Source organism: Piliocolobus tephrosceles, chromosome 2 (assembly GCF_002776525.5).
Source record: "Piliocolobus tephrosceles isolate RC106 chromosome 2, ASM277652v3, whole genome shotgun sequence".
Classification (NCBI taxonomy): Eukaryota; Metazoa; Chordata; class Mammalia; order Primates; family Cercopithecidae; genus Piliocolobus; species Piliocolobus tephrosceles.
Genome location: NC_045435.1, coordinates 103191635 through 103217552, shown reverse-complemented (window position 1 = coordinate 103217552; position 25918 = coordinate 103191635). Strand labels below are relative to the sequence as shown.

Below are 25918 nucleotides of genomic sequence, written 5' to 3'. Positions count from 1 at the left end.
AAAGAGAAGGAAGGAAGGAAGGAAGGAAGGAAGGAAGGAAGGAAGGAAGGAAGGAAGGAAGGAAGGAAGGAAGGAGGGAAAAAAGAAAGAAGGAAGGAAGGAAGGAAAGAAAGAAAGAGAGAGAAAGGAAAAAAGGAGACAAAAAAGCCAAGCTTAATAAGCCAAGTTTATAACTATATTTAAAAATTAAAATTAAAAATCCAGAATAAACTAAGCAAAGACAAATAAAAAGAATTTAAAACTATAGAAATCTTAATTTTTATTAATTTTAATTTTTAATCTTAAAAACTATAGAAAATTTATTTTTATAAAATATTAACAAAATTTTAAATCTCTAGCTGAATTTTTAAAAAGGAAGATCACAAATAAAAAAGAAAACAATCATTGTTTTAATTTAGGAAGAACTATTACTTATATCCTATTAAACTGAATGTTCAATAGGCAATTAATAAGTCCTTATATAGATATTACTTTGCATAGCTCTTGATGAGAAGTTTATTCTCAATCTTATTTTTATTTATTTTTATTTTTTTTCTTTCTTTTTTTCTATTTTTTCAATCTTATTTTTATTCCTCTGGACAGCATGTGCCCTCTTTTTCTCTGGTTGCTTTTACATTTTTCTTTTTATCACTTGTTTTTAGCAATTTTATTATAATGGGCCATAGCATGGTTTTCTTTACGTATATTCTGTTTGGGACTCATTGTGCATGACTTTACAGCTGTCATCAAAGTTAGAAAATACTTACGTCATTATTTCTTCAAATTTTTTTTCTGGGTTTTTCCCCTTCAACTCTCTTCTCTTCTAGAATTTCAGTTACAATGACTGCTTATATTGTACCACAGGCCATGCTATTCTGTGCATTTATTTTCAGTAATTTTTCTCTGTGTGCCTAATTTTAAACAGTTTCTATTGTTACATCTTCAGGTTCACTGGGATTTTTTTTCTTCTGCAGTGTCTAATCTACTGTTAGTCTCATCTACTATATTTTTTATCTTATATATTATATTTTTCATCTCTGGAAGTTCCATTTGAATTCATTTTGGATATTCTATTTGTCTCTCATGTTTTCCTTTACCTTATTGAACATATAGAGCATATTTATAAAAGTTTTTTTTAACATGTTTGTCCTCTAATTCTTCATCTTTGTCATTTCTGGGTCAGTTTCTACTGATCGATTTTTCTCTTGGCTATAGATCATATTTTCCAGGTTCTTTGCATATCTGGTAATTTTTTATTGGATGCTTGATATTGTTGATTTTACATTGTTGAGTGCTGGATTTTGCTGAATTTCATCAATTAGTGTTGTATTTTTTTTTCTCGTGTGCAGTTAAGTTACTCCGCAGATCATTCAACCAAAGACCTATAGAGGTCTCTCTGTAAATATCCAGATTTCTCTCTTTATGCAGCTCCCTCCTCTACTGTACTCTGCCCCACAAGTTCCACCTGCATTGGAACAAGCTCTGATTTATGTTTTTAACTCAGACAGATTGCTGAGTTCTTCTTGTGTTCTCTCTTCCTACACTGGGTTCTGGAATTTCCATCCAGGCGATATACTGGGTCAGTTGTAGAACTCACCTCATTTGCTTCCCTTCTCCCAAGCATCACAGTCTGTACTGCCTGCCATCCAAATTCCAAAAACTGTTGCTCTCTATTTTGTCCAGAGTTCTAACTGCTAGAGTGGAGGATAAATCCAGTACCTATTACTCTATCATGTCCCAATGCAAAGTCAACTCATTTCAATTAAAAGCAGAAATCAGACCAGAACCCCTCTAATCATCCCTTTAACTTAAAATACCACTAACAATATGGCCATTGTTGCTAGTCAAGACAACAGAATAAAAGAAAAAAAATTATTAAAATGACATAGTCATGTAATTAGCAAATCCAAACAAACTATCCGTCTTAGGCCAACACTATTCCTGGTTATGCAAGTCTTGATGTGGTTCTTTCAGAGTTATGACTAAGAAGAGTTAAATGTTCCAGTCTCAACAAACAAGAGAGCTTGGGAATCCATGTACAGAAACCAGTGAGATAATGACCCACACTTCTCCACATATTTTAATCAACCCTTAGTCATGAAATTACAATCATGTTGTCCTATTATATTCCATTTTATTACCATTACGGATCATTTATGTCATATTTTTCTTATTTTTAACAGTGTATTGTTCCCATGCATTCACCATAGAAAAAGTTAAAATATCCAGATAAACAAATAAAAATAGGCAGGGCACGGTGGCTCACACCTGTAATCCCAGCACTTTGGGAAGCCGAGGTGGGCGGATCACGAGGTCAGGAGATCGAGACCACAGTGAAACCCCGTCTCTACTAAAAATACTAAAGAATTAGTCAGGCGTGGTGGCGGCGGGCTTCTGTAGTCCCAGCTACTCAGGAGGCTGAGCCAGGAGAATGGCGCGAACCCGGGAGGCGGAGCTTGCAGTGAGCCGAGATTGCGACACTGCACTGCAGCCTGTGCGACAGAGCTAGACTCCATCTCAAAAAAATAAATAAATAAATAAAAATAAAAATAATATGAACATTTGCCTGAAGTATAGATACAGATTGCAAGGGATGACAATGAAAATACCATAAGCTATTTCACAAAACTAAAACTCCATGGTAAATTTTAACAAAAGAATAACTGGCTGGGCATGTTCGCTCACGCCTGTAATTCCAGCACTTTGGGAGGCCGAGGTGGGCGGATCACCTGAGGTGGGGAGTTCAAGACCAGCTTAACCAACATGGAGAAACTCCGTCTCTACTAAAAATACAAAATTAGCCGGGCATGGTGGCAGGCGCCTGTAATCCCAGCTGCTCAGGAGGCTAAGGCAGGCTTGAACCCAGGAGGCAGAGGTTGTGGTGAGCCAAGATCGTGCTATTGCACTCCAGCCTGGGCGACAAGGTCGAACTCAGTCTCAAAAAAAAAAAAAAAAAAATATGAAGATTTGAACCGCATATAGAACAGCTATCACCAGCCTCTGGATAAGCGAGATTTAGAGATGCCTGATATCATTAGGAAAAATGCTTGACAAGTCATCTAGAGGAAAAATGCTTTGCCTCACTAACAATCAAAGATACAGAAATATAAATATTTTAAAGGTATCATTATTGATCAGACTTTGGAAATAAATACGCCTAGATATTATATTTGCATTTCAAATTCGTCTTTTTTTTGGCGGGGGGGTGGACAGAATCTCACTCACTCTGTTGCCCAGGCTGGAGTGCAGTGACACGATCTTGGCTTAGTGCAATCTCTGCTTCTTGGGTTCAAGCGATTCTCCTATCTTAGCCTCCCAAGTACCTGGGACTACAGGCATGTGCCACCATGCCTGACTAATTTTTGTATTTTTAGTAGAGACAGGGTTTCCCCATGTTGGTCAGGCTGGTCTCAAACTCCTGACCTCAAGTGATCCGCCTGCCTCAGCCTCCCAAAGTGCTGGGATTACAGGCATGAGCCACTGTGCTCGGCCAGAAATTGGTCTGCTTTTTATCAGCACCAACTGGCTGGCTAGAAAGCTGCTTACACCTTTGACCTACTAATTTCACCTCTAGGAATGGAGCACTAAGAAAGCTTGCATTCTAAGCCAAAGTTTCTATACTAGGATTGTTCTGAATAGTTTAGACAAGCAAAACCTTAGAAACACCAAAAACTCCAGCAACAGAACATAATTAACCAAACAGATATTTTAACATGATGGAATACTTTATATAACATTATCAATAAGTTTGATAACCATTTCTTGAGCACTTGTTATGTGCCAGACACTGCATTGAGTGATTTAAATATCCTATTCTGTATTTGCATTTAATTGCTTAATATTTTCTATCTCAGGTAGATAATTGCAAATGAGAAAATTAAGGCTCAGAGAGTTATATAATGGGCCCAAAGTTACAATTAATAATAGCAGACAGACAACGCCGGTCTGTCTTACTCTAAAACCTTCAAAAACTCTTTCCACTTCATCACGAAATTGCAGGATCCAAATATGGCAAACCCCAAAGGTTGGAGGAAAAGTCAGAAGACATAAATCTTTGAGACCAAAGGTTGTAGTAAACAAAATAAAATTCTCTATTACTGGCCACCCAAAGACATCTTCCCAGGAAGATTAATAATTGTGATTGCAATACAAAATTTTAACACTGGACTATTTTAAAGTACCTAAATACCAGTATTTTTGTTTATAAATATCATCTTTTTTTTTTTTTTTTTTGAGATGGAGTTTCACTCTTGTTGCCCAGGCTGGAATGCAATGGTGTGATCTTGGCTCTTTGCAACCTCCGCCTCCCTGGTTCAAGCAATTCTCCTGCCTCAGCCTCCTGAGTAGCTGGGATTACAGGCATGTGCCACCACTCCCAGCTAATTTTTTATATTTTTAGCAGAGACGGAGTTTCTCCATGTTAGTCAGGCAGGTCTTGAACTCCCAACCTAAAGTGCTGGTATTGCAGGCGTGAGCCACTGTATCTGGCCTATAAATACCATTTTCAAATGAAACCTTTATGCACCCTTCTTGGCTCTCTCTGCAAACCATTTCTCTATACCTGTTTTATCTCCTTGACACTCTTGTCACAAATCCTCCCTCTTTTCCTATCGGTTTCTGCCAGACCCCTGACCCCTCCCATCTCTTCTAGCCATCACCCACTCCCCTCCTCTAAAAGGGCAGATACCTGCTGCTGAAGGGACGGAGCAAGACCCAGAGCAGGACCATCTGTCCAGGGTTGGAAAAGAGAATTCAAAACTGATACAACACGTAGTCTTGAAAGCTCACTCCTGGGAGCTGGACAGGGCAGAAAGGTGCTAAAGCAGGTGGGTCTGCTACCTCCAGGTAACTGCTGTGACCGAAGCCCTCCTTCCCCAGAACAGAGGGGACTGAAGGGTAAGGGGCAGCCTCACCAAGCGTGACCAGAGGCATGTTTTGTAATAGGTTTAAAACATTTTATATTTGAATACAATATGTAGTTTCAGTGATTTTTTTTTTTTTTTAATTCTTTTTTTGAGATGGAGTTTCAATCTGTCACCCAGGCTGGAGTGCAGTGGAACCATCTCGGCTCACTGCAACCTCTGCCCCCTGGGTTCAAGCGATTCTCCTGCCTCAGCCTCCCAAGTAGTTGGGATTACAGGTGCTGCCACCACGCCCGGCTAATTTTTGTATTTTTTAGTAGAAACAAGGGTTTCACCATGTTGCCCAGGCTGGTCTTGAACTCTTGACCTCAGGTGATCTGCCTGCCTCAGCCTCCCAAAGTACTGGGATTACAGGCGTGAGCCACAGTGCCCGACCTTTTTATTCTATTTTACAAATTCTGAGGTAAATACAAAATATCAAATTGCCATTAGGTAGACTAATCTATATGTGTGTTGCTGATAAATAAAAGATTGCTTCATTAATTCCCAGGAACGGGCCCAAGATACCTCCTTTAATGGAAAGCATGAATTTAAAATGTATCTGGTGGGAGTGGGGGAAGCAGTAGATTTTAAAACAGGGTAAAGTTTGAGAATCATCAAGGAAAACTTCAAATACAGAATACTTCAGCAAGTAATAATGAAAGAGCAGAGGCTGGTCGCAGTGGCTCATGCCTGTAATCCCAGCAATTTGGGAGGCCGAGGTGGGTGGATCACTTGAGGTCAGGAGTTCAAAACCAGCCTGGCCAACATGGCGAAATCCCATCTCTACTAAAAATACAAAAATTAGCTGGGGGTAGTGGCAGGCACCTATAATCCCAGCTACTTGGGAGGCTGAAGCAGGAGAATCACTTGAACCCGGGAGGCAGAGCTTGCAGTGAGCTGAGATCGAGCCACTGCCCTCCTGCCTGGGTGACAAGAGCGAAACTCCATCTGGCAGGGTGGGGTGTGCAAGGGGGCAGGGGAAGAGAGAAAGATCTGCCTATATTTATCTAGCACTGTTGACAGAAGACAGATGGGATTTGGTGAATTCTAATCCTAGAAAATTGTACCTTATAATGGAGGATAAATTCTCCACACGTAGTCACAGCCCAGCAGAAGGATTAGGTGCACACACACATACACACACAGAGCGGACTGCACTCAAGAGGTACAAATACAAACAGGAAATGGCTTAATTTTTCTCCTAATGTCCTTTAACATGCCTTACTGGATCCCTTTTTTAAATTTTCTTTTTGAGATGGAGTCTTGCTCTGTCACCAGGCTGGAGTGCAGTGGCGCAGTCTCGGTTCACTGCAACCTCCGTCTCCCGGGTTCAAGCAATTCTCGTGCCTCAGCCTCCTGAGTAGCTGGGACTACAGGCGCACCACCACAACCAGCTAATTTTTGTATTTTTAGTAGAGACGGGATTTCACCATGTTGACCAGGATGGTTTCAATCTCTTGACCTTGTGATCCGCCCGCCTCGGCCTCCCAGTGCTGGGATTACAGGTGTGAGCCACCGTGCTTGGCCAGCTGGATCTCTTTTTTAGGCCCTGGACACCTCAGGAATATCTTAAAGTTTTTCAGGCTCTTGTGATTGTATGAATAGCCTCATTTGGGGATGTTTTTAAAATTCTACTCTGATGTAAACAAAGAAACTCACATCCAATCCCCCTCACCTCAGGCCTGATCTGTGGCTAGAGGATCAACACTGAAGAAGATCAGCTGGGCTTGCGTGGCTCACGCCTGTAATCCCAGCACCCTAGGAGGCTGAGGCAGGTGGATCACGAGGTCAAGAGATCGAAATCATCCTGGTCAACATGGTGAAACCCCGTCTCTACTAAAAATACAAAAATTAGCTGGGCATGGTGGCACGCCTGTAGTCCCAGCTACTTGGGAAGCTGAGGCATGAGAATTGCTTGAACCTAGGAGGCAGAATTTGCAGTGAGCCAAGGTGGTGCCACTGCACTCCAGCTTGGGTGACAGAGCAAGACTCTGTCTCAAAAAAAAAAAAAAAAAATTGAAGATGGATGCCCTCTGGGAGGGAACTCCATCAAAGCAGCTCAAATCTCACTGCCTATTGCAGAGTTCACTCTGCCAGGAAATTCATATAACTTTGCCTCACCAAACTGTGGCTATCACTCCTTACCATGCCATCATGGTCTTCTCTAGCCTTCCTCCTGCCTTGATGATTTTCTAGGTAGGAAGCAAACATCGACCTCTATGTTACTATTAACTACCTCCAACACCCCACCACTCAACCTCCAACACCTCTGCAACCCCATAAACTTCAAAGCCTGCATGTCAGGCTTCCCAAGAACTCTTTTAGTTTTTAGCCCTGGCTCCATGGAAACACAGGGGCTGTGATTCCTTCTCAGCCCATCACTAGAGCACATCTCCTTCCCTGCTTCTAGGCAAGCAATCTGTAATCTGTAAGATTGCTTGCTTAGAACTCCTAGGCTTCTGTGCTTCTTGCTCCCTTAGAACTCTTAGGCTTCTATGAGGCTGAAGGTGGATGACAGAGGCTGATAGTCACAGGACCAGTTCTGCTATTTTTTAGACAACCTTGAGGGGATACCTAAAATCATTCTTTAGAAATAAAGAGGAATTATTATCAGCTTTGAGGATTTAACCAAAATTATGAGACATCAGGAAAATCCCATTCCATATTGTTTTACATTAACAATAAGAACCAATTAAGTTCTATTTCTTGACCTGGTTACTGGTTACTTGGGTGTGTTTTGTTTTAGAAAAATATATGGAGCTATGTGCTTATGCTTTATTTCTCTTTATTAGGTTATACTTCCATAAAAAGCTTACTTACAGCAAATTATCCAGGATTCTCCCCCAGCCCTGTGTGCTGGATTCTGTGCCAGCTATTTTACATCTCTTATCTCATGTAATCAGGCTGGCTACATTTATTGAGCATCTACTATATGCCAGCAGTATGTTATATTCTTTGTTTTCTTTTAATTTTTATTGTGATATATAACATACACATAAAAATAATTCAGTTTAACAAATAGTTACAAAGTGAACACACATGTAACCATCACCCAGATGAAAAAATATATTGCCAGCACCCCAGAAGCCCCTTGCGTATCTCTTTCCAATCATAATCCCCTGCAATACTCTTCATATGCATTATTTAATTTAATCCTCACAAAAATCCTGGGAAGTTATTACCAGTAGTTGCAAGCTGAAAAATTCCCAGAGTTCATCCAGACCTAGGAGACATTTGAGTTTAATCAACCAGAAAGCAGAAACTGTATTAAGCACCTGGGGCATTCAGTAAAGACCCCAGAAGGGCTACACCTTGCTTGTAGGACTACCCTAGTCCCAGAGTGAAGGATACTCTAGACCTAAAATAACAAAAGTGAAAAACAAGCTTCAGACAGATCAAACTGATCTTCTAATAAATTAACTGTCTGTCAGAACAAAGTCTAACATACTTAAACAGAAAAAAGCAAAATTTAGCATTCAACAAATGTTGAAATGTCCAGCATCCAATCAAAAATCACCAGAGTAGTCAAGAATGGTTGTGTGCACCTGCAGTCCCAGCTACTTAGGAGGCTGAAGCTGGAAGGCTGCTTGAGCCAGGAGTTCTAATCTAGCCTGGGCAACATAGCAAGACTCTGTCTCTAAAATACAATTACAAGACATACAAAGAAGTTTTTTTAATTTTAAGAAGTGATCCATGACTAGAAGAAAAATCAGTCAGTTAAAAACAAACTCAGAAATGACAGAGGTGATAAAATTAGCAAAAAAAAAAAAAAAAGCAAAAACAGAGAGAAATGGGAGATATAGATAAGAGCCAAATGGAAATCCTAGAGATGAAAAATATAATGTTTGAAATAAAAAATTTACTGAAAGGGTTAAACAACAATTTAGGCAGTGCAGAAGAAAAGATCAATGAACTTGGAGACATAGTAATAGAAACTATCCAAACTAAAGCACAGAGAGAAAAAAGATTGAAAAAACTGAACAGAGTTTCAGTGACCTGTAGGGCAATATAAAGTGGTATAATGAGATTACAAGATGCAGAAGTGCGGGAGTGACAGAAATAATATTAAACAAAAATATTGCTCAAATTTTCAAAATGTAATAGAAACTACAAACTTGTAGCTTCAAGAATCCCAACAAACCTTCATGCAAGATAAATACACACACACAGACACACACACAAAGCATATCACAATCAAATAGCTGGAGGGAAGTGATAAGAAGAAAATATTAAAAGTAGGCAGAGGAAAAACATAACATACAAAGGAAAGAAATAGAATGATCACTGAGTGAGACTCCATCTCAAAAAAAAAGAAAGAAAGAAAAAGAAAGCTAGAGTGGCTTTCTAAATATCAGAGTAGACTTCAGAACCTTATAAAAGGATGAAGAAAAACATTTCATTATGATGAAGTAAACAATTAATAAAAAATAAGTAACAATCATTGATGTGTCTGCACTGAATAATATAATTTCAAAATACATGCAGCAAAATTGACTAAACTGAAGGAGAAAGACAAATCCATAATTATATTTGGAGATATAAACACTTCTTACCCAATAGTTGGTAAAATAAGTAGTCAGAAAATCAGTGAGGATGTCAAAGATTTGAACAATACTATTGACCAACTTGACCTAGCTAACATTTATAGAACACATCACTTAACAAAAGAAGAAATATTTTAAGTGCACATGAAATAGTCACGAAGATAGACCATATGTTGAGCCATCAAACAAGAATGGGACCAGTAATTCTTCGGGCTTTTTGGATCAAGCACCTTAATCAGATATTGAGTATCAAGTCCCTGCTCAGTTTCTATGACACTGGTTTCTGCCCTGTTCTTCATGACCCAAGTCCTTCCAGAGGCTGAACTCAGCTTCTGAAGTCCAGGCCCTGCACCTATAGTTTCTGATACTTTCTGCTGATGTCCCTGGCACTGAATTGCTAGACTTGCCTGACCACTAGCCACTGATAGAACTTATTCCTTTTTTTTTTGAGATGGCGTCTCGGTCTTGTTGCCCAGGCTGGAGTGCAGTGGCGCGATCTCAGCTCACTGCAACCTCCGCCTCCCAGGTTCAAACGATTCTCTTGCCTCAGCCTCCCGAATAACTGGGACTACAGGCACCTGCCACTATGCCCGGCTAATTTTTGTATTTTGGCTCACGCCTATAATCCCAACACTTTGAGAGGCCGAGGCGGGCAGATCACTGGAGGTCAGGAGTTTGAGACCAGCCTGGCCAACATGGTGAAACTCAGAACTTACTCCTTTTATCTGCCCCACCTTCATGAGTCCCTAAGCTCTGGTTCTAGCTACCCACAGTTTGACTCAATTATTCATTCAACATTCATTTATTGAGCACCCACTATGTGCGAGGCACAGAGCAAGGTGCTGGAGATACAGCCACGAATAGGGCAGACATGATCCCTTTTCCAAAGTAGATAGTGTCTAGTAAGAGACACAGACAAGTAGCGAGACAAGTACAAAGCACTGTGATATATCCTATGAGTGAGCAAGGCCAGGGAGCTCTGAAGGCACAGAGACTGAATACCTAATTTGGACTTCAGGTTTAAGAAAGACTTTCTGGTGGAAATAAAATCAAAGCTGAGACTCGAAAGATGAGTAGGAGTCAGCCAGAGGATAGAAAATGTGATACGTTGTTCTAGGCCAGTGATTCTCAAAATGTGTTTCCAGATCAACAGCACCAGCATCAATTAAGAACCTGTTAGAAATGCAAATTCTCAGGCCCTTCCCCAGACATACAGTCAGAAATTCTAGATGTGGGTTCCAGAAATACGAGTTCTAGCAAATCTTACAGGTGATTCTGATGAATTGTAAAGTTTAAGAATCACAACTCTAGACTGAGGAACAACATGTACAAAGGCATGGAAAAAATGTGGTCTTCCCCAAGCCATACTCAAGTATGAGAATGGTAATCCTAGCACCTATCAGAGATGGCAACACCAAACCTAGTTCAATTCTTATTTAACAGAAAAATAGAATAGGAAAGAACTATTATTTGTTAAACAGAGAGTATATACCAGGCCCTATGCTTCACATTGTTTCTCTTATCTAATCCTTACTACATCCCTATTATTAATATGATATCCATTTTACAGCTATGGAAGTTGAGGTTCTGAGAGTTACAGAACTTGCCCAACCTCACTCAACTAGTAAGTACCAGAACTGGAATTTGAACCCAGTTCTCTCTGACTCTGGAACCCAGTGAGTTTTCTATGCCAGCACACTCCTTCCAGGAAAAAGAGTTGAAGATGAAGAGGTGAGGGCATTTCAGCAGCTTCACTCACTAAGACTCCTGGGAATGGAGCAGCCTGACAGAGCAGCCATTGTTTGATGTCAAAAACTGGCTTTTTGACTTTATTATCATTCCTTTGGAGATGGAGCCCAAAATGAGCAAATTTGCCTTTAGGTATCAGAGAAGTTCCATATCCGATAATGATTCTGGCTATGCACTGGAGGAGTACTTCAGGGTCCCCTGGGCCTTAGACCAGGACAGAACCAGCTCTATTTTGCTTGCTTATCCGCGGAAAATGTCCCTATATTAACATCCCTGGAAAGAAACATCTGATTAAAGGGCTTGTATACCAGTTGCCACCACATGATAATGAGATATAGTACCATCAGTCTTTGAATGAAGATGAGAATAAAGAATTCCAAGCGTTCAGTGCTTAGCAGCAGAAAGAAGCACTTGGAAGAGGCATGATTAAACTTTTATCTAGAGCAGTAATGCACGCTATGTGTGAGCAATGTGGGTTGAAGATCAACGGAGATAAAACTGCAGTGTTTGCCTCTCGAGTGGGCCCTGGAGTGTGCTGGTACTCATTCTGTTTTGTCTGTTTAACGTGTAAAGAGCTGCTGGTCAACCTCGTCTATTTTTATCAGGATGAAAAAATTCACTGTGGCAGGCACCATGCTGAATTGCTCAAACCCTGAAGCTCAGCATGTGCTGAGATAATTTTGTTGATGTTTGCACAGAAACTGAGAGTCACCATTGGCACATGAAACACTTCTGCTGCCTTGAGCGCAAAATGGTCCCCAGAGGACAACATATGTTATGAAGGATGGCCACCCATTCTGCTGTGGCTGTTTTGAGCCTGTCTACGCAGAGTGCTATGAAATCTGTGGGAACATATTAGTGTCGACCATGTGCAGATGACCTATGATGAGAAGTGCTGGCGTGCTGCAGAAGCATGCTTTTCTCATGCCTAGCATAAATCCTTTTTGTTGGATATCTCTTCTTTCCTAAAGTCAGATTTATTACTCAAAAATATGGAGCCTTGGGCTGGGCATGGTGGCTCATGCCTGTAATCCCAGCATTCTGGGAGGGCAAGGCGGGCAAGTCACAAGGTCAGGAGTTGGAGACCAGCCTGTCTAATATGGTGAAACCCCATCTCTACTAAAAATACAAAACTTAGCCAGGCTTGGTGATGGGCACCTGTAGTCCCAGCTATAAGGGAGGCTGAGTCAGGAAAATTGCTTGAACCTGGGAGGCGGAGCTTGCAGTGAACTGAGATCACACCACTGCACTCCAGCCTGGGCAACAGAGCATGACTATGTCAAAAAGAAAAGAAAAAGAAAAGAAAAGAAAAGAGAAAAGAAAGAAAGAAAGAAAAAGAAAGAAAGAAAGAAAAGAAAGAAAGAGAGAGAGAAAGAGAAAAGGAAGGAAGGAAAGAAAGAGAGAAAGAAAGAAAGAAAGAAAGAGAGAAAGAAAGAAAGAAAGAAAGAAAGAAAGAAAGAAAGAAAGAAAGAAAGAAAGAAAGAAAGAGAAAGAAAGAAAATAAGAACAAGCTAAAGCAAAACAACCAGAACCTTGCAAGTAAAAATTACTGACCTGATATGGACTGGGCACAAGATGAACAGTGTTTCTGCTCATGGCAACCACCCAGGCCCCGCAAACAGTAGAAGGCTCCAGAAATTGGATCTGGACCATGGGGCTTCAGGGTAGGCTAACGATCAAACACAGGGGTATGAAAATCCCTGGGGTTTTTGTCAGATTTGAAACCAGAGCAACGTGCTCAGGATTCTACGGATTCTTTGGCTTTGTCCAACATCACGGTAGCTTCAGGGGATGGATGAAGCAAGCTGAGGTCATCCTTATATTCTCTGCAAACTCTGAAAAAAACGGAGGCAGAAGATTGTGAGAAAATTAGCAGTATGGAAACTTTGAACTCTGCTGCATGGAAGTGCAGTGTCCTTAAAGAGTCTAAGTTCAGAATTTTGTCTAGAAAAAAAAAAATCATGCCTGATGAAAAACTAGTACATCTGCCAGTACTCAGACAATCCAAGTCTCAATCCAGACCACAGAAGGTCAGATGATGTCACTGACAATGGAAACTGCAACATCAAGATCAGGCAGTGTCCAGTGAGTGACAAGACCTGGGTGTACCATTCTGAAGAGAGGGGATCCAGATCTCATCACCATTTCTACAGGAGAAGTAGAAAGTCCCACTCTGACAATATCCTGAATATTGTCACAGAAAGAGAATATTCTCCCAAAGGACAGGCTGCAGCTTTACATCCCCAATAACTACAGTAATTTATGTGGAATAAAAGGGCCCAGGAAATCCAAGCGTACATCCAGAATGCTGATCTCTATAGACAGCATGCCCATCCATTTCCAACCATTTCTATGTCCCCGGGAGTGAAGAGGTTTCTGGGATTCCTGGTGTTCCTCCTTCTCGTCCTCCTCTTCTGACTCAGAACAAAGGGATATTTTCTTGAACGATCAGTCCCTCAACCCCAGCCACAGAGATACGCCTACTATAGAGACGCCCTTTCTAGTCCAACTCCCTGCCCGTCAGTTTGGTTAGAGGACAACTAAATTCAAGAAGAAAAGCAGACACACATGCAAAAACTATTATTTCTTAAGATAGTAGCTATGGAGATAAATGTGTTTAAAATATAGCATTAACCATCAAAATCCTATTTCTTTTTTTCTTACATAAAACAGTTGCTAAAATAGTTTAAAGTGTTTTGCCTGTGTAAATGAGAAGTCAACTGCTGTTTTCAGCATCAGATTAACGTTTGAAAGGTGAACTTTCTCCTGTTTACCCTCCTTAGATGGTACCTAACGGGAACACTACAGTTTTACACAGTGCTTTGGTCTCTGATCCTTAAGAGAATACTCAAGAAACTACCTCGAAGTGATTGGACAAGGGTGTCGATTTTAGAAGATGGAAAACTCCAGCCACCTCGGAAAAGCAGTAGTGTTTGTCATTCAGGTCAGTCGCATTGGCTGAGGTCCTGATTAGTCCATCTTATGAGGCAGAGGGCAAAAATTAACCGCCTCTACTGGGGCTTCCTGGGCAATCTCAGTTATGAGTTAAAGTCCTAGCTTTCCTCTCTCTGGGAATTTAGCCCTCTGTTAGGGATTAACTATGAGTTCAGGGGACTCCAAATTAAATGGGGCTTAAACAGATTTAAGCAGAAAGCAGTTCTGTGTAGATCTCACCTCTCGGCTGCTTACCCCCCAGCACTCTGCACGTCCCAGATGGTGAGTCCCACCTGGAATCCTAGCTACTCCGTAGGCTGAGGTAGGATAATCACTTGAACCTGGGAGGCAGAGGTTGCAGTGAACAGAGATCATGCCGCTGCACTCCAGCCTGGACAACAGAGCAAGACTCTGTCTCAAGAAAAAAAAAAAAAAAAGGAATATGCCTGTCTCAAAAGAAAAAAAAAGGAATATGCCAAAATGTTAAAATAGCTTCTCCCTCAATCCTTTATAAGAATTATGTTCATTTCACAGATGAAGAAGGAGAGTGCTTGCCTCTAGAGATTTGTAATCGTGGGTGGCTTATTCCAATTATTCATACTGCTATATATTTTTCTATAATCCTACCCTTTGCTCTTATCCCAGGAGGTGGGAGGCAGGATCCTGAAGGAAAAATTCAAAGAATATCACTGAGACTCAAATATATCCCCCATGCCCAATGACACAGCACTGCCACCTGTCATGGACATTAGCCCTCTGGGGAACTAAGGATGGAAGTGGCATTAGGCTTCCCTGAGAGATCTGGTCCCTGAAAGCCTAAAAAGACCATTCTGTAGGTGCAGCTACAACGACATTTGATTTACAATTTAATTTAATTTTTCAAAACCTGAGCTATCCCAAATCCAAGGCCACAGGGCTGTGAGCTCCTCTCAGGGGAATCTGGAACTTTCCTGGTGCTGTCTCAGACCCCCAGCCTTCATTTCTGCCTTATCCAGTTCCCTGGTTCAGGATTACTTTGTAAATCAGAAAACGCAGCTTCCTTCTGTTGTTAACTGACCTGATAGTTTTTTATGCCCACAGCTCGCCCAGATCCTGTTTGAGCCAGTTTGTGACCCAGCCATTGGCCACCATGCTCCTGCCTCCCTGGTCCCTACCCTGCTGGCCACCCACAGCCACCCCTCAGATTGGAGTTCCCACCAGCCAGCACTGTCACACCAGCTCTGGGCCCTTTACTCAGCACACATACAACACGATGTTTTGCTGGTGAAAGTGGTGATCCAGAGGAAGCAGTCAGATTTTATTACTGGTGGTGGCATAGACAGGAATTTGAACTGGTCCTGGCTATAGTTAATAACGCAGAAACTAGCTGAGACAATTCAAGTGCTTTTTATTTTTTGCTGTTTCTATCTCTTTGACTGCACTGGCCACTTTCTTTTGCCACTGAGCTTTGCTTAAATTTTGTCTCAAATGGAAATTCTTGGATTCTGAACAGAGAGTCAGATCCATCAGTTGTACCTTAAATGCCCCAGCTCCCAGTGGTTCTTTCTTAAAATGTGCGTGCTTATGAAATAAGAGAGGGAAATGTCTCCAGCAGCATTGCCAGCTCCCTGCCCCAGAGGACTCTAAATTTTATCTCCAACTCCTTAGGCTGCAAATTCTACCCACCATTAGGCTCTAAGGCAAATTTCATTTTCAGGCAACTTGAGGCATCTGGACCAGTAATTCAGGCCTCTGTATCCCTAGTGTTGTATCTAGTTCCACTCTGAACTGACTAATGGAATGGAAATGACCTGTAACCAAGCCACTGCCATGAAACCACATGTGACCTGGATCTCCTGCCTGAGTCCCCAATGCCAGACTAGCCTGGCATCCCAAGGACATAAAGGCAATTACCCTGTAGGAGGGCCAGGTCCTTCTCAGTTACTGTCACGGGACTATGAGAGGTGCTGTTATTGGTTGTTTTAAGGTGTTGTGAGCAGAGGTGAAAGGACACAACCTGGGGTCTTGGCTTAGCCCTGGCCCAAGCCAGAGGTGGTGGACCTTGGGTAGTAACCGAGGGATGTTAGTTAGCCAGACTTCAGGGGGAAAGAAGCTTGAGTGGCTGATCTCAAAACCACCAGCTGCTGGAGCTCTACCCTACCTCCTGCCAGGCTCAGAGATGGCTCCTAAATCAGGTTGTGCTTAATCAGCAGAGAACATCTGTGAACACAGCCAGGAGGGAGGGGGTCAGACAAAGCCAGTCTCCCTTCCACTTGCTGGGCCTCAGTTCCCTCAATTGTATTATGAGAAGACTGGATCAGGTGATCTCCAATTTTATTTCTCGTCTTGTGAACGTACTAGAAGGCCTATTCCATTCTATAATCAGACAGAACAATAATATTACCTAAAAGCGTATCTTGTGAGAAACAAATTAGATAATATGTGCAAAAGTGTTCTGTGAAGCAGTATCTTATGATTATGAGATTAATTGCTATTAATCATCATAATTATCCTGCTCTTTCCCAGGCTGTTAACCATTATACTCTGTTAGTTAATGCTGCTATTACTGTCACTTACATCTTGCAACCCTATTGCTGTGTTCCCCTACACTGTCACAATGTTTCACCCACCACCATCTCAGTCACTATCAACTTTAGCACCCTGTTTTAAAAATAGGTTTCATTGTCATAATTCAGGAATGGTGAGGCCAACGGATGAAATGACTGCCATCGAAAAGATAGTTCATCAATGAGAACACATGGACACAGGGAGGGGAACATCACACACCAAGGCTTGTTGAAGGGTGGGGGACAAGGGGAGGGAGAGCATTAGGACAAATACCTAATGCATATGGGGCTTCAAACCTAGATGACAGGTTGACAGGTGCAGCAAACCACCATGAAACATGTATACCTATGTAACAAACCTGTGCATGCAGCACATGCTTTCCAGAACTTAAAATAAAAATAATTTTAAAAAGAAGCTCATTACTCACAGTTCCTAAGAGAAGGGGGCACACTATGCCATCCAAGGCCACATGGGGAAGTACCAGGATTGGTCACAAGCCAGAGAGAGCAAAGGAAAAATGTGGGCAAGAGTCTTATCATGCTTTTCACAGGAAGAAATGGGCAAGGCAGGGCAAGCAGGCTTAGGATTGGCTGGTTTGATTAGTTTCAGTGGGCTCTGGAGCATCAGGGTTGTCCCTGCTTGCCTGTTACCTAGCCCTGGGGTACCTGGAGCAGGGTGTTAGTAGCCCAAGTGTCAGAGCCTCATAAGGGAGGTGGTTGGGGTGTTGAGAGGAGTTAGCTAGCTTGCTGTAGGTAGACGGCAAGGTAAGGGTTTTTGGAGAGCTCTTTGTATAATCAGCAGGCTCCCCCAAAAAAGTTTCTTCTCCATTTGTGGGCATAAACACGGTGGTGCCCCCTCTCTGCTGCACAAATCTTTCTTCTTTTGCTTACTAAACTTTAACTCCAACCTCACCCTTGTGTCCAACCTCCTTAATCATCTTAAACATAAAACAAAAAACTCCAGGTATTAAACAACAAAAAACTTACATCTTAATACATTGGCAACACTACAACAGTACGGTCTTCGGATTGGTTAGTTTGCATATGAAAGGCATGCTCCTGGGCAGGTTGATTGCTGTCTTTTAAGAATTAGCTAACCCCAGATAGGGAGTTCCTTTCAAAATCCACAAGGTCCCAAGCTGCCAAAGCATCAAAATAGAAAGACATGCTTACACGCTCCAGCTAAGTACTGTTCCTATCACAGTTAACCTGATTGAAAATGAGAGTTCACAGTTAAAAGAGGTCTTGCCCTACCCTTCATTCTTCATTCAACAAGCATCTACTAAGCACCCACTATGTGGTGCACACTATGTTAAGCCCCCAAGTACAAAGAAGGAAAACAGTCCTTTTATTTAAGTAGGAGTAACATAATGAAACAAGTTACAACACCTGTGAGAAATGTTATGCTAGCAGGAAGCCTGGACTGTTCCATAATGGAAGAGGCCCCAAACAGCCTGAAAGGGACCCAATTCCTCAATGCCTCTCCTTCCCTCCCCTAACTCCATAGGATGGAGCTCAGGAAGACAGCCTGTGGAAAAAGAGCTAAATTCTCTTCATCTTTTCCCATTGTTTCATCCAATAAAGTCCTTTAGAATAAAACCTTTGAACAAAATCTTTCTCCCTTTCCATGTCCTAGAACTAACCATAAGAAAATCATGCTTTGGGGCCAGGTGTGGTGGCTCACACCTGTAATCCCAGCACTTTGGGAGGTTGAGGCAGGTGGATCACTTGAGGTCAGGAGTTTGAGACCAGCCTGGCCAACATGGTGAAACCCCATCTCTACTAAAAATACAAAAATTAGCCAGGTGTGGTGGCATGTGCCTGTAATCACAGCTACTTGGGAGGCTGAGGCAGGAGAATCATTGAACCCAGGAGGCGAAGGTTGTGGTGAGCTGAGATGGTGCCACTGCACTCTAGTCTGGGCAACAGAGTGAGACTGTCAAAAGAAAGAAAGAGAGAAAGAGAGAAAGAGGGAAAGGGGAAGAGGGGGAAAGGGGGAAAGGAGAAAGGAAGGAAGGAAGGAAGGAAGGAAGGAAGGAAAGAAAATCATGCACTGGAAGCAACAAAACTATATGTGTGCACGTAAATGTCCCTTGCAGAGTTGTGCAAATAGAGGAAAAAACACCATCTGGATGCAACATCAGTATCTAAAACCAATGGAGCAGCTGAATGAAGTGTAGTATATCTACCAAGGGACATTATAAAGCAAATAGAACTGTATACTGGATTAGAGAAAGCACCAAACCTAGGGTCAGACTTTTTAACTTCAACTTTTTGGGCAAACTGGTTAAGGATTCCAACTGTCAGTTTTTCCATTTGTCAGATGGGGGCGGCTAATAGTAGTCACTACCTCATGACGTTGTGTGGAGATTAAATAAGATAATGTAGGCAAAGCATTTAAGCACCTGCAATGGTGCTCAGGAAATGTTGGCCATTATTACTGTTATTATTAATGTGAGGTCAAGGAAACAGGATAATTGGATGGACCTAATAAAACATGGAAAATGTTCCTAGTAGTCTTAAGTGAAAAAAACAACAATATAGGCCTGGTGCGGCGGCTCACACCTGTAATGCCAGCACTTTGGGAGGCTGAGGCAGATGGATCATGAGGTCAGGAGTTCAAGACCAGCCTGGCCAAGATGGTGAAACCCTGTCTCTACTAAAATTACAAAAATTAGCCAGACGTGGTGGTGGGAGCTTATAATCCCAGCTACTCGGGAGGCTGAAGCAGAGAATTGCTTGAACCTGGGAGGTGGAGGGCGCAGTGATCCGAGATCTCACCACTGCAGTCCAGCCTGGGCAACAGAGTGAGACTGTCTCAGACAACAACAACAACAAAAAACACCACATAAAGCAGTATGTAGACAAATTCTGAGCCTATGAAAAATATATGTGAAATACTTAGTTGGATGGATAGCATAATGTCATTATGAATAATATTTAATGAAATATTTATTTTAATGTTATTATAAATTTCTCTTTCATAAAAAAGGAAAAAGGGGAATATAAAAATAAAAATTAAAATATAGGGGAACACCAGAAGCAATTATATATTAAGAAATTTTAAAAACAGCAAAAATAAAGTTGTCCTAGGAATCATGTCTGCAGAGTTGATGAGCTTAAACCATCTTCAAATTCGAGAAGGACTTTTTTTTTTTTAGATGGAGTCTCACTCTGTCACCCAGGCTGGAGGGCAGTGGCGCAATCTTGGCTCACTGCAAGCTCCGCCTCCTGGGTTTACGAGTAGCTGAGACTACAGGTGCCTGCCACCAAGTCCAGCTAATTTTTTTGTATTTTTAGTAGAGACCAGGTTTCACCGGGATAGCCAGGATGGTCTCGATCTCCTGACCTCGTGATCCACCTGCCTTGGACTCCCAAAGTGCTGGGATTACAGGCATGAGCCAACGTGCCCCACCAAGGACATTTTTTTTTTAGCATATAAAACCCCTCATGTATCTCAATATTTGGTAATAACATGCTGACAGAAGCTAGCTCCAAGTTGCAGATCAATGTCATTGGGACTGGGAAGAGGCAACCGATCAAGACAGACCAGACAGAAGGGAACAGAAAACCACCTATTAAATACTGACATGAGTTCATTTTGTATAGTATAAACTCAAATATGTAAAAGCACATATAATAGATATAAATAAGCTATAAATATGGATATGAAGGACTAAATAGTAGTTGTCTTTGGGTCAGAAAACCATAGATGATATCCAGTTTGTTCTTTATGCTTTAGAAATTTTTCTACAACTGATGTGTAATACTTTCAAATTGAGGGAGAAGGGACTTTAAAAACTATTAATTTATTCTTTTTAAAGCAAGGGATAATTAATGAGAAGATAGCAGGGAGCATGCACAAGCCAGCAATGTCACAAATGTCATAGTGCATGTGATTGTTTATTCTAAAAAGTCCCTGAGTTGGGAGCTAAAAATAGAAAGAGCTAGGGGCAGAATTAGGGGAGGCCAAGTGTCCCACCAGGAGGGCGGTGAGCAGGGCAAACTTCAGTTAGGTACAGGAGTGGGATGGCTTGGAGGGAGGGCAGGTTGGCTCAGGGCTGTCCCTGAGCAGTGGGGGCTGCAGAGGAAGAGGTGCTCCCCCAACGCCCCGGCTTGGAAAGCCTTTGAGGACAGCATTACTTAAGTAGTGGGAGAATTGTTGTAAAGGTTCGGGGTAGGAACTGGGTTCAGTTTGATCCCAAAGTAAACAACTGTGTCCTCCCCATATCCCATTAGCCTAGAAAGCTGGTTTTTCACTCCCAAAACTGGAATCTGATTTCTGGTCATTTGCAACCTCTGACTTCCACACAATTCCTTCCCAAAGAATTCATGTGCCCTCAGGTATGTCCTGAATTGGGTGTTTCTTGGACCAAAATAACTTTTCCACCAAAGTTCCTTCAATCAAAAACTACCCAGTACCGGGCCGGGCGCTGTGGCTCACTCCTGTAATCCCAACACTTTGGGAGGCTGAGATGGGTGGATCACCTGAGGTCAGGAGTTCAAGACCGGTCTGACCAACATGGCAAAACCCCATCTCTACTAACAACACAAAAATTAGCTAGGCGTAGTGGCACGCACCTGTAGTCCCAGCTACTTGGGAGGCTGAGACAGGAAAATCGCTTGAACCCAGGAGATGGAGGTTGCAGTGAGCCAAGATTGCTCCACTGCACTCCAGCCTGGGCGACAAGAGCAAGACTCCATCTCAAACAAACAAAAAACTACCCAGTACTTCCAAAATCAAACAGACCTTTGGAAATAGTTTAGCCTGACACTCTCTCGGGTGCAAGGAACAGTGCTCCTTTTAGATATGAGGAAACTAGGACCCAAGGGAATTAGGTGATTTGTCCAGGGTATCTGAGTGGCTGAGAAAGTTACGGTGGGGCTCCCCAGAACCCTTCTCTTTTTCTGTGTATCTTGTTCCATTACCCCATGATGTTCTCTGATAAGAAACTTCCTTTGCTAGGATATGTCAATGCAACGTTATGTCCTGTCCTAACAGTACTTAACCATTGCATCTTGATAGAATTACACTCACCATTATGTCTTGAGTGAATAATTCCTACTATTTATTGAGAACCAGGTGCTCTTTTTTAATAAGCTGTCATTTAATTCTTATAAGAAGAAGATATTACTAGATTCTATTTTCAGACAAAGAAGTCAAGAATCAAAGCAGTTAAATAAACCACCCAACATTATCCTTTTGGTGGTACCAGAGCCAGGATCTGAATCCAAATCCAAAGGTATATTCTTTTGTCTTTTTTTTTTTTTTCTTTTTTTGGTTTTGAGACAGAGTCTCGTTCTGTCACCCAGGCTGGAGTGCAGTGGTGTGATCTTGGCTCACTGCAACCTGCACCTCCAGGATTCAAGTGATTCTCCTGCCTCAGACTCCCAAGTAGCTGGGACTACAGGTGCGTGCCACCACACCTGGCTAATATTTGTATTTTTAGTAGAGACAGGGTTTCATCATGTTGGCCAGGCTGATCTTGAGCTCCTGACCTCAGGTGATCCATCCATCTCAGCCTCCCAAAGTGCTAGGATTACAGGTGTGAGCCACTGCACCCGGGCCCAAAGGTAAATTCTTGACTCTCCATAAAGATATACTGTGGAGCTGGCCTTGCCAGGAGCCGGTTCTTTGCCAAAGTGTACTCAGCATTCCTTAAAGGTTCTGTCTTTAATTTCTTCTTAATTTATTGGGAAAGTATCGTTTCTTCAATTAAAATAGCAAATTTTACGCATCAAGACGTTATATTAGAGCTAAAATTCCTAAACTGTATTAACCCAAGACACTCCTATAGAGTTACTAGGAAAAAAAAATTTTTACTCTGGGTTTGTTTTTATTTCACATGACTTTGCAAAGTATTATCATATTGTAACACCATATTATAATAATAGATTATGGTAATACTTTGCTAACTCACATCAAATAAAAACAAACCCAGGGTAAAATTTTTATGAGAACTATAAAGCAGAAATCTTTTTGTTTGTTTTATTCTCCATTAATACGGCAATTTTCACAAGTCTTGCATTACAAAATATCAGCTCTGGCATTTGAATTAATAAATAAAAAGCAAGGTGCCCTCCAACTTCTTACTAGTCTTCGGGACAAAGATCACTCAGAGTTCATCCTGAAAAGCATCTAAATTTAGAGATTTGCTGCCGGAGCAAAACTTTCATGTACCAGCAATAGAACCAGGCAGGCCTTCCAAAGTATGTCAGGCATGTGCTTGCGATGCTGTCACAAGCGGGGTCAAGAGGCTCTGTCCCTGTGTACTGGTGACCTGGGAGCCCTCCTTGTTTTCTAGGCCAGTCTCAGAGCACTCCGGGGTTGGAAGCAAAAGAGGTTGTGCAATAATGAATACAGGTGCTTATTTTGATCATGAATCAGGCAAAAAAAAAAAATTTAATGTTTAAAAAAATATTTGAATACTACATATATGCACATAGTTTTTGGGTTTTTGTGTGTGTGTTTTTTTTTTTAATGTTAAAAGATTACTGAAAGAAATGTAGGTTTCCTCAATCCATGACTCCTCATTCCTTGGTAGGCAACCCAGAGGCAATCAAATTTAAGCTCAGTTATTTGGCCTTTGCGTGTAGATATTTTAAGAACAGAGGCTATTGCTTCTCTCCACCTGGTTGACAATCTCTCTTTAGAGGATAGGATCCTGGATGGGTGTTCAGAAAAGCTGGCTTTGGTTTCTAGGTTTTAAAATCATTTCATTTCGCCAGGGTTGTTTTTCAAATGTATATAATAGAGGTTATATATTCTTTTGCTTTTCATTTCTTTCCTTCTTTACCTCTCCTGTTCTTAAAGCAAAGGACAAATCACAGAGGACATAGAATTGGTGGAGGAGAAGGTAACAACAACAACTTTGTTTGTTATTGAGCATTTGTTACATCCCAGGCATGAGATAAATATTTTTTTCTCATTTAATCCTCATAACAATTCTATAAAGTGTTTTTATCCCATTTTACAGATGAGAAAACTGAGGCTGAGAAAGATTGAGTAATTTACTTGGGGATGTATAGCTACCAGAAGTAAAGCTAAATTTTGAGCCTAGACTCTTCAACTTTAAAGTTAAACTAGGAACACTGAGATTTTAAGTCTTTAGAGGGAGACAGAGGATATGAGTGTCAAATTGCTGAGTTTATATAAGAGAGTGAAAATGGCACCACATAGACTAGGGTAGTCCCTGGACTAGCCATGTGTAGAAACTGCTCTCAGATCTGCACTGGAGCTTTTGGCTGGTTGGATTGTTCTGAATGGGTGCTTCAGAGGGAGCCTCCGATGAGCACAACCTTGGTGAGATTACTAAATTGATCATTCCTGGGCCGGAGATTGTTGTTTCAGCCTTAACAGATGATTTCTTAAGAAACTGGATGAGGTCTTTCAAGAACAGAGTAGGAGGTCAGCTGCAGACACCCTTGGATAGGTCCAACCCCTTCCCTTCATACCTACTACAGGGTTCCTGGGAGGGTTCCCCAGGCAATCAAGACCACAGGTGGACAAGACACACTCCCAGAAACTGCAAGCAGTTGGAGGGAGAGCACGGCCAGGCACAGCAGAGAAAAATCAAGTTAAAGTTAGTGCATGCCTCCTAAGTGTCATGCAGGCAGGGAAACTTGGAGGCAAGAAACTGGGGATAAAGTCAAAGCCTGCTGGGATTCCAGCAGCAGGAATTCTGTTTGGTTTTTTTGGTTGCTGTTTTTGTTTTTGTTTTTGAGATAGAGTCTCGGCTCTGTCGCCCAGGCTGGAGTGCAGTGGCATGATCTCGGCTCACTGCAAGCTCCACCTCCCGGGTTCAGGCTATTCTCCTGCCTCAGCCTCCTGAGTACCTGGGACTACAGGCGCCTGCCACCACGCCTGGCTAATTTTTTGTATTTTTAGTAGAGACGGGGGTTTCACCATGTTAACCAGGATGGTCTCGATCTCCTGACCTCGTTATCCACCTGCCTCTGCCTCTGCCTCCCAAAGTGCTGGGATTACAGGAATGAGTCACCACACCCGGCCAGGAATTCTATATGGAGATGAAATCAGATGTCTGTGGGTCAGAATAAAGAGTGTAGCTAGGTCTGGCATCACAGTGGAGGAGGCAGGCAGGTATGCCTCACCCCTCTGAAGTCAGAACCTGGGGCTCACGGTGATGGCCACCACCTTATCTGCATCTAGGTAGGTTTGGTCACACACAAAATCCTGAGGCCACGGAGGCACCAGTCGCCTGGCACCTCATCAACTTCAACCAGTGAAGGACAGTTTTAGGGACAAACCAAGGATTGCCACTTCCCTCCCCTCCCCATGAGATGGAAAGGCCCACTTCTTCCTTCAGTTGTGAGGAAGGACACCCTGTGGCAGATGGCACCCTTGAGGGAAAAAGCTCAGTGAAGGAGTCAGGAGAGCTCACCTGCCAGGTGGCAGATTTCCTTGTTACCCAGACCTCAAAACAGAAAAATTTCCAGCTATGTCTTTCCTTCTTGAAATTTAATGCTGGTATCTTTGATCACAAGCTTTGCCTGGCCTAGTGGGGCCATAAGTGGCTGGGCTGGAGTGGGAGTGGGGTTCCAGAAGGGCAATTCAAATTTTTCCTGGTATCTACATGGCTAGGAAGGGTCAGACCTCTTCATCCAATAGGGCTTCAGAAATGCGTCACCTGACCTCACCAGAGACGAAAGGAGGGAGGGGTGGCCCTCAAGACTGAAGAGGCTCTGGTGCCTGAGCAGCTGGTGTATTGTGTTTGCTTTCCCCTTCACTCAACACTCTAGAGAGGGGAGCATTTGTGTAGCAGGCTTGCTGGGATGTTAAATATGTTCGAAGGAAAATGGGGCGGGGGTGGGGTGGGCAGGGATAATTGTATTTATGATGTTCTCTGGAGCTGTCTTGTTTGCAAGGTGATAGCCTGGGCAACATAGCAAGACCCCCATCTTTAAAAAAAAACTTTTTAAAATTAGCTAAGCAAGGTGGCATGCACCTGTAGTTCTAGCTATTCAGGAAGCTGGGAGAGGAGGATCACTTGAGCCCAGGGGTTCAAGGTTTCAGTGAGCCAAGATCATAGCACTGCACTCCAGCCTGGGCAACAGAGCAAGAACCTGTCTCTAAAAAATAATAAAATAAAATACTATAAACCTGGAAAATTAGTGTGATAACTGCTGGGAAAGAGATAAGGACAGGCTACTGTGGGAAGATAGAAGGAAAATACTTAGCCCAGGGGGAAATGGGGGGAAAGGAGAGTTCCCAAGAGAGCAACTCCCAAGCTGCCTCCTGGAA

General features: G+C 42.1%; 1 pseudogene; it reads left to right on the top strand.

The window, feature by feature from the left end:
- LOC111523192 overlaps positions 1 to 13772 on the top strand; it is a 54159-nt pseudogene extending 40387 nt beyond the window's left edge.
- The last annotated feature ends 12146 nt before the right edge of the window (positions 13773 to 25918 follow it).